This window comes from Saimiri boliviensis, chromosome 10, assembly GCF_048565385.1.
Source record: "Saimiri boliviensis isolate mSaiBol1 chromosome 10, mSaiBol1.pri, whole genome shotgun sequence".
Lineage (NCBI taxonomy): Eukaryota > Metazoa > Chordata > Mammalia > Primates > Cebidae > Saimiri > Saimiri boliviensis.
Genome location: NC_133458.1, coordinates 50702901 through 50715757, shown reverse-complemented (window position 1 = coordinate 50715757; position 12857 = coordinate 50702901). Strand labels below are relative to the sequence as shown.

Below are 12857 nucleotides of genomic sequence, written 5' to 3'. Positions count from 1 at the left end.
TGTCTTCCAGAGTGACCATGCCATTTTGCGTCTGCACAGCCAGCAGTGAGACTTCCTGTTGCTCCACATCCTTGCCAGCATTTGCCATTGTCAGTGTTTTGGATTTTGGCCATTCTAATAGGTATGTAAAGGTTTATCATTGTTTTAATTTGCATTTCCATAATGACATATGCTATGGAGCATTTTTATATGCTTTTTTTGCTAGCTATATATCTTTATTTTTGTATTTCAGTCGTTTTGGGGGTTCAAGTGGTTTCTGTTTACATGGATGAATTGTATAGTGACATCTGAGATTTTTGTGTACCTGTCACCCAAGTAGTGTACATTGTATCTAATATGTAGTTTTTTTATTGCTCTCCTGTCTCCTGCTTGTCTCCGTCTGAGTCTCCAGAGTCCATTACACGACTCTGTATACCTTTGCATACCCATAGCTTGGCTCCTGATTATAAGTGAGAACATACGGTATTTGGCTTTCCATTTCTGAGTAACTTCACTTAGAATAAGTAGCTTCCAGTTCCATCCAAGTTGCTGCAAAAGACATGATTTTGTTCTTTTCTATGGCTGAGTAGTGCTCCATGGGGTGCACCTGTAGATAGCCTTTCCTGAACACTTCAAGGGGGCTGCATCTCCACAGGCGGTGTGCCCTCCAGGTGCAGGCTTGCATAAGGGGTAGAGTCACACTATATCTCAACATGGAACATCAGCCTTCCTGCAGATGAAAAGAGGTGTCTGTCTGATCTGAATAGCTGGGACACTGGGTCAGGAGCATGACTGGGAAGTGGATCACTTTCAGGGGAGCTGAGGTGTCTCCCTCCCTTCCTTCTCAGAAGACCTCAGTGTATGTCACTGAGACCTCCCTCAGCCACCTGTATTAGGGCTGGTACTTCTACCCATCATTGGGTATTACATTTACCCACTTGCTCTAGCCACTTTTTTTTTTTTTTTTTAAATGAGACAGGGCCTCACTCTGTCACCCAGGCTGGAGTGCAAGTGTTGCGATCTCACCTCACTGCAACCTCTGCCTCCCAAGTATCAGGGATTACAGGTCTGTGCCACCACACCCAGCTAATTTTTGTATTTTTGATAGAGACAGGGTTTTACCGTGTTGCCTAGGCTGGTCTCAAACTTCTGAGCTCAAGCAATATGCCTGCCTGAGCCTCCTAAAGTGCTGGGATTACAGACATAAGCCGTAGTGCCTGGCCATCAAAATCAGTTTTTCCCTGTGGACAGCTCCCCTTCTGGCCTGAAGCTCAACCTGTTCAACCCAGTAAATAAAGCACTAGGGAAAAAATTTAAAAGTGCATACTACTGTAGAACAAGATAAGCTTCGAGAGACTTCTGCCATTCTAACTGCACAAGAGACAGTGAGCTTGCCCACACACTGAACACATTGCCGTTACAACCAGCAGCTGAAAAAGCCACCATTCAAAGACTCTATAGCCAAGGAACTCACACAGAGTCTTCACCCCTGAAAGCCCCGGGAGCCAAACCAGGCGACGATAAACTATGTCTTTTTTTATGAGTTGTCTATTCAGATCTTTTTGCAGTTTTTCAGTTGGGTTGTTCATATTCTTATTGTTGAGTTTTTAGAGTTTTATTAAGCGTTCTCTGTATCTGTTAGGTAACAGTTCGTCATCAGATGTCGTTTGTAAATATTTTCTCCTAGTCTTTGGGTTGTTTTCTCATTCTCTTGAATATACGCTCTTCTGACAGTGTTCTGTTAGATATTGTATGGGCGTAGAAATTATATATAACACAGAATTTCTCCCTTTCAAGTTGCTTTCATTCTTATTGGCAAAAACCGATTTCCTGGATACAGAAACACTCTGATTGCTGTTTTCTGTTGGCTACTCGTGAAGCTCTTAAGTAGATCGTCGGAGTAGTAAACACTCCAGAGAATTTGTTTATTTGGGAAACTTGCTCGGATAGTGTTTTAGGTCAGAATTCTATGATAAAGTATGCTTTGGTGACTTACGTATTCAGACTCTGACTTATCTGGGAAGACAAAATGTCATTAGCATTTGAAGAAATATTAATGACTGCTGTTTATTTACCCCATTTCATGCCACTTTCACTGGCATTACCTGGTATTGATGACTTATCCAAATAAGATGGAATATGGCAATTTGGTGAAGAGCAAAAATTTTTATTTTATTTATCTGGGGTTTATTAATTTGAAATATTTAAAAATACTTACCAGTAGGGATCATTTCATTTCATTTCTTTTCTTTTCTTTTTTTTTGAGGTGGGATCTTGCTCTGTCACCCAGGCTGGAGTGCAGTGGTATAATCTCGGTTCACTGCAGCCTCCGCCTCCTGGGTTCAAGCAATTCTCTTGCCTCAGCCACCCAAGTAGGTAGGATTACAGGCACCCACACCACATCTGGCCAATTTTTATATTTAGTTGAGATGGGGCATCACCATGTTGGCCAGGCTGGTCTAAAACTGCTGACCTTGTGATCCGCCTGCCTCGGCCTCCCAAAGTGGTGGGATTCCAGATGTGAGCCACCGCACCCGCCGGGATGATTTCTAAATAGCATAGAATAGAATCAGAGGAAATACACCTCATGTGACTTCATATTCAGAGTCAGGACTTGCTTATAATGAATTACATACCAGCAAATGAACATGACATGCTTCAACTCCAATAATATGAAACAAAACTCTTTCAGTGTGCTTATTCATAGATGAAAAACAGGGCCCGAAAACCCAGTGTGACTTGGGTGTCAAATATCTTCAGTTTGAATGCACAATATCAGTGCTGATCATTGAGGACCAGGAATGATTTTGGAGTATAATGTCCAACCTTAAATCTTAAATGAAAGTGAAATTCACACACTCAGCCCAGCAGTAGAGGAACAAACATTAGTGAGACAGTATAATTTGTCAAGACGAACATGGGCCAGATCCAATATCTAAGATGTGTGTCCTCAACACTATGTACTGTCGCAAACAGGAAGAAGTAGTCAAGGTACCCAAATGAGCCATTCCTCAGAGAGAGCCAAAGAGCTCTGAGAGTGAGCAAGTATGGGCAAGAAAGAGGGGACATTTGTGTCTCTGACTATGAATATCTGCTGAATCACCCAACCGCGGGTCCATTTTTTTTGGTGAGACTGATATAAATGTTCTTCCAAATTGGCCAAGCTGTAAGATTTCCAAAAGCAGAGCTCAATTTAAGACTGGGCACAGTGGCTCCCACCTGTAATCCCAGCACTTTGAAAGGCTAAAGTGGGAGGATGGCTTCGGCCCAGGAGTCTGAGACCAGCTTGGGCAACGTAGCAAGACCCCATCTCTACAGAAAATGTAAAAATCAAAACATAACAGAAAAACAAAACAAGCTGGGCACAGTGGCTCCCACCTGTAATCCCAGCACTTTGGGAGGCCAAGGCAGGCGGATCACTTGAGGTCAGGAGTTTAAGACCAGCCTGACCAACATGGTGAAACCCCATCTCTACTAAAAATACGAAAATTAGCTGGGCATGGTGGTGTGCACCTGTAATGCCAGCTACTCAGGAGGCTGAGGCATGAGAATCACTTGAACCTGGATGGTGGAGGTTGCAGTGAGCTGAGATCACACCACTGCACTCCAGCCTGGGTGATTATTTGTGACCAGGGCTCTGTGTAATGCAAAGATTAAGTCTGTAGGACCTCTTCGGGCCTGGGTTCTACTACTAGCTGTGTCCTTACTAGTTCTATGACCTTGGGCAACTTATGTAATCCCCTGAGCCTCAGTTTCTTCACTTGTAAAACAGGAACAACAATTTCTGCCATTCAGTACTGTGGCCTAGATGAGTGATAATTTATGTCAACTACCTGGCACATACTAGGGACTGAATAAATGTTAAGTAGTCGTGTCATGTAACAATGGAGAGATGTTCTGAGAAATGTGTCATTAGGTGATGCCATCATTGAGCAAGTGTCATAGAGTGTACCTACACAAACCTAGATACCCATTAGCCACTTAGGATACAAATCTGGACAGCATGTTACTGTACTGAATACTGTAGGCACCTTAGCACAGTCTTAAATATTTGTGTATCTAAACACGTAAACACAGAAATGGTACAGTAAAAATATGATATTATAATCTTATGGGACCACTGCTGTCTATGTGGCCTATCACTGATTGAAACGTTATATGTCACATAATTGTAATTTTAAAAAAATCATTCAGACGTTATGTATGCATTTAATGACTCCACTCTAAGGAAAGCGCAGATGCACTTAAATACACTTCTGCTTATACTTCTTTCATTGGAAATGAAATGCCATGTCAACTATGATGCTTTCAGTTGCAAGTCGCAAAACTGCCAACTCAAACTAGCTTCAAAAATAAAGCGAGTTTATTGGTTCATGTAGCTGGAAAGTCTCATGAAAATGTCAGCTTCAGGAAAAGCTTGACCCAGCAGTTTCATGACGTATGGAAAGACCTGGGGTTTGTTTTTGCTCTGCTACTGTGGTACCAGCTTTATTCCAAGTCTGGCTTCCTTTGTTGTTACAAGATGGTTGTCAGCAGAAGCCTGGGCCCATCTGTCAGGATTAGGTTTACTCTGTGTGCTGTAGTAGTGGCTATGACAAGATAGAAGTATATTTCTCCCCCATATAAAAGATATCCAGAGATAGGCAGTCCGGGCTGGTATGTGGCTCCACTGTGTCGCAGACGGACCCAAACATTTAGCTTGATGCTCCACATCCTGAGGTATGGCCCCTTTTCTCAAGGTCACCTCAAGGTCCAAAATGACTGCTAGAGTTCCAACCATTACATCTGCATTCTAGGCAGGAGGAAAGAGCAGAAGAAAGGCTTACCTCTGCTCCTTTGAGGAGACTCATTGGAAGTGCCACACAATCCTTTTCTTCTAGCTCTGGCTGGCACATAGGGTGGTTGCAAGGGACACTAGGAAATAAAGTCTTCTCTTCCCCCTCCCATCTTCAGTTCTTTTTTTCCCTGTGCTAAACAATTCTAGGACTTTTAACAGAACTCTTCCTGAAAGTCTTTAATTTTATTGTATTCTGCTGTATTTATTTATTTTTGAGATGGAGTCTTACTCTGTCACCCAGGCTGGAGTACAGTGGTACTGTCTTGGCTCACTGCAACTTCTGCCTCCCAGGTTCAAATGATTGTCTTGCCTCAGCCTCCTGAGTAGCTGGGACTACAGGCGCGCACCACCATGCCCAGCTTTTTTTTTTTTTTTTTTTTAGTACACACTGGTTTCACCATGTTGGCCATGGCTGGTCTCAAACTCCTGACCTCAGGTGACCTGCCCGCCTCGGCCTCCCAAAGTGCTGGAATTACCAGTGTGAGCCACCGCACCTGGCCAGGTATCTTAAGTTTTAGATCCCATCTTTATCTCTTTGGATCTTTTCTGAATCTTCTCCAGTCTTTCCTGACTCACAAGGGGCACAGTAAGAAGCCAGCAAATACCTAAACCTCTGTAAACTTTACTTTCCCCGTCTATAAAAAGATAAAGATCATTGTAGCTACCCTTTTTCATCCAGAGATTAAATGAGATGCATGTATGCTTGATACAGTGAACATTTAATAAAGGTTAAGTAACAAACATAATACTTCGTGATTCTTGGGCCCTATCTCCTATTTGTGTTTTTATCCATCATGCTCGTTTCTTTACCTGAAACTGCTGAATCTCTTCTTGCTCAACGCCAGGTTCTGCTTCTGTAATTTGTTTTTCTGTCTTTAGAAATGCTTCTTAATAAATGCCTCTGAGTCTGAGTTCATCTTGAATTTTCCAAGGTAGTTTTTTTCAGTGTCTGAAAATATGACAGTAAAAGAAAATGATTCAGGAGGGCAAAGAGCAGGGAAGCAGCTATAAAGAGTGGGCAGAGGGGAAGGGGGAGTGTTGGCCTCTCCCTGGGAGCCGAGAACCCGGCTCCATGTGCACACACAGGCTCATCCCCACTTCTGTCAATTTCTTGTTCCCAGGCTGAGTTACTTAGAAAAGGAAGAAGAATGTTGCCTATTCGTTCATGTGAATTCACTTAAGAAACAGCCTCCGTGATTAGGTCTCAGAGCTAATTTGTCTACATGAAGCTTAGAGTTAAGCTTGGGAGTTTATTTTATTTGAAATTCAAAGGATGAGTCTCTCTTTGTCTTAAGGAGCTGAGAAACGCAGCTAGCTGCATCTAAGATGGTTTGTACTCCCTTCCTCCCTTCTTGCTTCAGCAAGGATGGAAGAGCTGAGAGGATTTGTGCTCAGTTTCTCATGCAAAGAGCTACTCACAGAATTCCTGCCCTTTGCGTATACTAGAGAAGACCAGGTTTCCCAGGGCACTGCTTGCAGTTGTGTTCATGATTTGGGGAGAGGAGGCGGGGATAATAGCTAAGATCAATTGGCGGTCACTATAAGCATTTTGCATGTATAATAATAGTAACAGCTAACACGTAAAACGGTGCCTACTATGTGCCAGGAATAGTTTAAATTATTTTGTAACCATAACCGATTTTATTCTTTCATACTCCTCTGAAGTAGTAATTACTATCACCCACATTTTACAGAAAGCTTAAAGGTGGTTTCAGAAAGGCTAAATCTCTCACTCAGGGTTATTCAGCTAGTGTCAGAGCCTGGATTCAAACTGATCACATGGCTCTGTGCTCTTAACTGTGCATTCTACCATCTTCCTAGGAGAGGGTTTTAGCATTAATATTCTTATGAAAACGAGACTGAGGCAGGTAGAGAGGAAGGAGTCCTGGATTCCAGGTGCAGGCAGGAGACTCCAGAGCCTTGGGTCTTCTTTGCTACCTCCTCCAGAGACAGGCGGAGACATCTCCGCATCCAGCACGTCACACAGCGAGTACCCTGAAGACCATGTGGGATGACAAAACCCATCTGGAGTAACTAATGGCATGGTGCAGGGCACGGAGCTGTGCTGAAGGTGCTCCCTAAACCCCAGCAGTCCTGATACTGCTTCTGGGGCCTGGAGGGGGACGGAAGGAGGCAGCCCTGTGATCAACAAATCATATGTTTCTGGCACCAGGAGCAGAATTTATGTGTGCTTTTACTGCTTCCTGAGCTCTTCTTCATTTTACCCCAGGGCCATTGGTCATGGTGTTCTGGGACTCTCTGGGGACCTGGAGCATTGATACCACAATCACAGTCCCACCTGAGAAATAAGAGAACTAGCAAGGGAAGACATCATTTGAAGTGTAATTTATTTATTTATATCTTGCCTTGTTCCCCAGAGCATTTATGACAGGAACAGAAATGCTTCACATGCTGGAAGAGGGCATCAGTTAGGTGTGTGTCCCGGTGTGGCTGCACTCCCAGCTCTCCTGCTCTCCTTCCCAGGAACCATGGACAAGTGCCAGCATCTTGCCGCCACTAGGTTTCTCTGCCTGTCATTGAGAATGATTGTCTTACCGGTAGAATTAGGGTAGACATTAATACCAGTTCACGTAAAGCTCCTAGCACTAGCCTGTAGTTCCTAGACTACAGAGGTGCTCAGTGGATAGTTATTATTATTACAAGGCATAGAATGACTTGATAGAAAGAAATCAAGGGGTGGGGTCATAAAATACAGCCAGGAATGAGGTCCATATACAAATACCTACCATGAAGTCACACTCACTTTGTCGGGGCCAGTGTGATAAGAGAAACCCGATTATTACATCACTCGCAGTGTTCACAAGAGGAAAACAGTGGCTCAGGAGAGGCAGCTGCTCAGAAAGAGCTCTGTAGAGGCCTTCTGAGAAGGGTACTGTGCAACGTCATGAACTGTTCTCAACAACTTCTTCAGAGGAAACCCAGTGATCAGTGCCACTGGCTTCCTTTTGATAGAGGCGAATGGCAACAAGCCACAGCATAAACCAATAGAAACCATTCCTGAGAGCCAGCCTCATAGACTTTAGGCACAGAGCTCGCAGGGGCTGTGGCTTAACCACGGGCAACAACAGCGAGTGCTTACTGAGCAGCACGAGGGCCAGTGAGAGCGCTGAGCCCTCTGCATGGATCACCTCGCTTGTCTTACAACACCCGTATGAGATTTGTAGCATGCTCATCCCCATTTTACAGATCAGTAAACTGAGGCCCAGAAAAGCTAAGAAAGCTTCCCAAGGTCACTGAGCTCATGATCCCTAGGCAGACTTCAAACCCAGGCAGGCAGGCGGGGATGGTCAGGAGCCTCTGCCACTGCCTTCTCTGGAAAACTGGTTAGGACCGAATATCCCCGTGACAGTCCTTCATAAGGCTGTCCTTGACAGCTGAGTCTTTGACCAATCTTGGGCAGCAGTGAGTTTAAGGAAATGTGTGGATCCTGATGAGTTCCTGAGGGGCCAGTATTCTGGAGGACTAGTTATCGTGGAGCCATATGTTTTACCTGTGGGCCAAGATGGGACCCAGCGCTGGTACACTCCTGCTCAGGACCCCACTACGGGCTCTAGCTTGAACTGACCTAGGTTCAGAAAAGGGGGTGGGCAAATAGGGAAGCAAGGCCAGGGTACACGTAGAAAGTCAGCTCCAGTCCACTCCAGGACACAGACAAATGGATGACTGAGAACCCACAGTTCATGTATCAGGGCTGCCATAATTTTAATTGGAAAAAGTCTCAAGGCAGTTAGGTTTCTGTTCTGGCTATTAAAAAAAAAAAAAAGAATAGGGCCAGAGCAGTGGCTCACACCTGTAATCCTAGCACTTTGGGAGGCCAAGGTGGGTGGATCATTTGAGGCCAGGAGTTCAAGACCAGCCTGGCCAGCATGGCGAAACCCAGGCTCTACTAAAAATAGAAAAAGTAGCTGGGCGTTGGGGTAGGCGCCTGTAGTCCCAGCTACTCAGGAGGCTGAGGCAGGAGAATCTCTTGAACCCAGGAGGTGGAGTTTGCAGTGAGCCAAGATTGTGCCACCACACTCCAGCCTGGGCGACAGAATAAGACACTGTTTAAAAAAAAAAAAAAAATAGATGGTACCCACAGGGTACTTAGTGCACATCTCTTTTATTGGGATTTTTGCCTAGTATATTGGACGCCCCCAAACGATCAGACAAAAAACAGTTCCAAAGTCTTCTCCACCCTGTAACCACCATCCCAGCAGAATATTCCAGAAAGGCAAATACAGTATTGTGCTATTTCTGCATGGTAGACATTGCGTGCTTGTTAGTCTGGCACATCAGGACTCCAAGGCATCCAGTCTTCTGGGCTCCTTTGTGTACCCAGATTAACGAGCCGAGTCCCCCTCCTCTTTACTGAGAACCGAGCCCTCTTCAGGATGTCCTGAGACTGTCTGAGCACTCACAGTCTCCTGGTCCAGGGTTGTCAGCATCCTGGCAGTGACTGCCCTGTCCCTGACTTGTCACTCTGCTGTACACACGTCTCCCTGCTGTACAGGACCCCAGTCCCTCTGTCCTTTCTGGCTTAGGCAGTGTTTGGCTGAATGTAGCGGAATTGGAGCACAGCATCATAGGGGCAATAGCAGAAGGTCTAATGTCCTGCCCTTTAGCCAGACCACTTGCCATGTCCTCTTAAGATCTTGCCTTGCTATTAGCCTTTTGGGCTTTGCTATTCTCTAAGAGAGGCTGTCTACTCAAATAACGGCTTCCTGCAATCCTCAAATTCTGCTTATTTCCCACCAGAGCACAATACAGCTCATTCTTCATTTTTCTTCGCTACTTCCCAGGCTATACCCAGAGCCTGCGTTTCTCACCTACAAAGTCCCATCAAGGCTCATGGTATTATTTCTTCCTATGAGAGAATTTATGTCCTAATATGTGAAAGTGGCCACAGTCATGGCTTTAAATAGCATTCTCCCACTGCTACAACATGTGTATTAAAGCTTATAGAATAGGTGATAGTCAGGAATTAAGTCTGAAAAAGTCAGGACCAAATAGCAATATAACGAAAATGACAAGAGATGCCCAAACAGTGTGATCAAGTAAACAATTGTGGTACCAAAAATAAGGGCAAGGAAGAGGAGATGGCTGATGGCGGGGATGGCCTCACTGGGCTCTCACGAGAGAGGCGAAGGTGGATTGAGTGTGAGGGATGGATGGGATGTGAGGAGTGGGGAGAGAATAGGAGGGTGTCACAGGGAGGAGAAACCCCTTCAGCAAAGGCAGGGAGGTGGCCTGACACATGACCCACTGACTTGGAGGAGTGAGTAGGAGTAATCCAGGCTGGTGGGGAAGAGCAGGATTTTCACCAGGCCAGAAGGGGAAGCAGAAACCAGACTATGGAGACTCTGTCATTGTTTTCTGGTAGCAGTTCTGGAGTAAACAAGTTAATTGCAGTTCTCTGAGTATAAGACTCTCAACAATGTAAACTGCTGAGATGCAGCTCTCTAATTAAGACTATATTCTTACAACATGTATTTGCTTATTACAGAGAGCTGTGATCACTTGAGGGTGTCGTGACAACCTCGTCTCATGCACCAGCTGAACTCAGTGACACTAACATCCTGGGTCCAGCAGGTGAGAGTGTTATAACTGCACTAACAGAGAGGCTGCCCAGGGCTGGAGACTGCTCTGCTCCAGAGGCGCTTGGTTCGCAGCGTGGCCGGGCTCAACCTAAGCGAAAGCCACAGAAATGTCTTGAGCTGGAGCCCCGTGCTAGTGTCGGTTACGCCAGTGGTTCTTAAACTTCAGCCTGTGTCTGAGTCACCTGGAGAGCTGTGAAAACAGACTAATGGGTCCTGCCCCCAGAGTTTCTGCCTTTGGTAGGTTTGTGGTGGGGCCTAAGGATTTGCATTTGTAACAAGTCTCCGGGTAATGTGGGTGCTGTTAGGTGGGATTTCGGAATCACAGGTCCACACTACAGTCCCAGTGTTAACTTACAAACCTCTTCCTCTCTAGTCCTTCTTTCTGTAAAGCTGTGTCCTGAGGAACTTCAGATTTGAGAGAAGAGTGAACAGAAGTCAAAATGTGGAAACCACTCAAATGTCCATCAACTGATGAAGGAATAAATAAATTGTGGTATATTCATTGCAGTGGAATATTATTCACCCATAAAAAGGAGTGAAGTCTTAATACACCTACAACTGGATGAACCTTGAAAACATTATGCTATCCATTCTGCTTCAGGTTGAAAAAAAATATGATGCTAACCTAAATAAGCCACATACAAAAGGCCATATATTGAATGATTATATCATATGACCAGAATACATAAATTCATAGAGACAGAAAGCAGATTAACCGGGGGAAGGGGAGCAATGGGAAGTGACTCACCATTGGGTTATTCCCATTGTGATTTTAAAAAAAAAAAAAAAGTTCTGGAACCAGATAGTGGTGATGGTTGCACAACATTGTGAATGTACTTAGCACCAGTGAATCGTACACTTTAGAATGGTCAGTTTTGGCTGGGCATGGTGGCTGACGCCTGTAATCCCAGCACTTTGGGAGGCTGAGGCAGGCAAATCACCTGAGGTCAGGAGTTTGAGACCAGCCTAGCCAATATGGTGTAACCACGTCTCTACTAAAATACAAAAATTAGCTAGGCGTGGTGACACATTCCTGTAGTCCCAGCTGCTTGGGAGGCTGAGGCAGCAGAATCACTTGAATCTGGAAGGCAGAGATTGCAGTGAGCTGAGATTATGTCACTGTATTCCAGTCTAGGCCACAGAGTGAGACTGTGTCAAGAAAAAAAAAAAAAAAGAAAGAAAGAAAAAGGTCAGTTTTATGTAATGCCTATTTTATCACAATAAAAAATGACAAGAGTGAACGGAGCGTTGTTCTAACTCCCATTATGGGACCAGTTGAAAGGTTTACAGGATAGAGGTTGGAAATGCGAAGGGCCCAAACCTGTGGTTTTCAGCCCTGATTGAGCCAAGAATCACCTGAAGAGTCTTACATCCTGTCCTTGTCTTACCTCTGCCCAAGGCCGATTAAATCAAAATCTCTGGAGGTGAGGCCCAGGCATCAAAAAACAAAACAAAAAAAAAAAAAAAACAACTTTACAGTACATCCGCGGATGATTCTAACATACCGTCAGCATTTCAAACAGTGGCCTAAAACCTCAAGGGCCAAGTGGGTTAATGCCCTTGGTGCCAACCGACCTGACCCCTGTCATAAGCAATGTGCTTTCCTCTTCTCCATTACTTGCTTGGGAGCGGGTGTAGAGTAGAACGGGGAGGCTTTCAGAATCGGGTCTGTCCAGGATTTGAAAACTGGCTCCATCACCAGCTAGCTCTGTGTCCTGGGGCAAACCACATCACCCCCCCCCCCGAGCGAAGGACACCATTTCAGAGGGTTTTTGGGAGGCACAAACGCAGCAGCCAATTTCCCAGCGTCACCTGTGTCACACCCTGTCTCATCGTCATCCCGTTCTAGACCGGAAAGGAGAAACAGTCTTACTTGCGTGGAGCTCCTAGGGCTGCTGTGCCTCGTCCTGTACGTTCTGTTTTCTCCCCTCCCCTGAGGGTAAATTGAAGAAAAGCTTTATAACCCAGGGAGAGATACCTTCGGATCAGGAGTTCGTGATAACAGGTGAGCCCGATAATAATCCTTGTTGCACTCATGCTCGGGTGTTATTTATGCACCAAGCTTTATAATGATGTAGATATACTCTAAGACAAAAACAGGTAAAATTCACCTACGATTTTGAATCGTAAACAAAATTGTTTGGAATTTTCCATGTTTCTGGTCAGTCCTTAATCTTTGGTAATGTAAGGAATATATTTTTATTCAACTATGATTGTGGCCATAGATACAATTTTATACTCTGCATTTTTTTTTTTTTTTGGTTTTTTTGTTTTGTTTTGTTTTATTGCATTTTAGGTTTTGGGGTACATGTGATGAACATGCAAGATTGTTGCATAGGTACACACATAGCAGTGTGGTTTGCTGCCCTGCATTTTTTTTACTCGGTATTTTATCTTCAGCATTTTTCGTGTTTCTGTAGTTCATTATTGACATTTTAATG

General features: G+C 44.5%; 1 long non-coding RNA gene across 3 annotated transcripts in view; it reads left to right on the top strand.

The window, feature by feature from the left end:
• LOC141580070 (uncharacterized) overlaps window positions 1-12857 on the top strand; it is a 67533-nt gene that overhangs the window by 25820 nt on the left and 28856 nt on the right. Inside the window, exons 2-3 of one of the 3 annotated variants that reach the window (XR_012512066.1) lie at window positions 11-121; window positions 10323-12421. This is a non-coding gene — a long non-coding RNA (uncharacterized LOC141580070). Of the gene's footprint in view, window positions 1-10; window positions 12422-12857 lie in introns of all 3 variants that reach the window. The other 2 variants (XR_012512067.1, XR_012512065.1) reach the window with 2 other exon arrangements.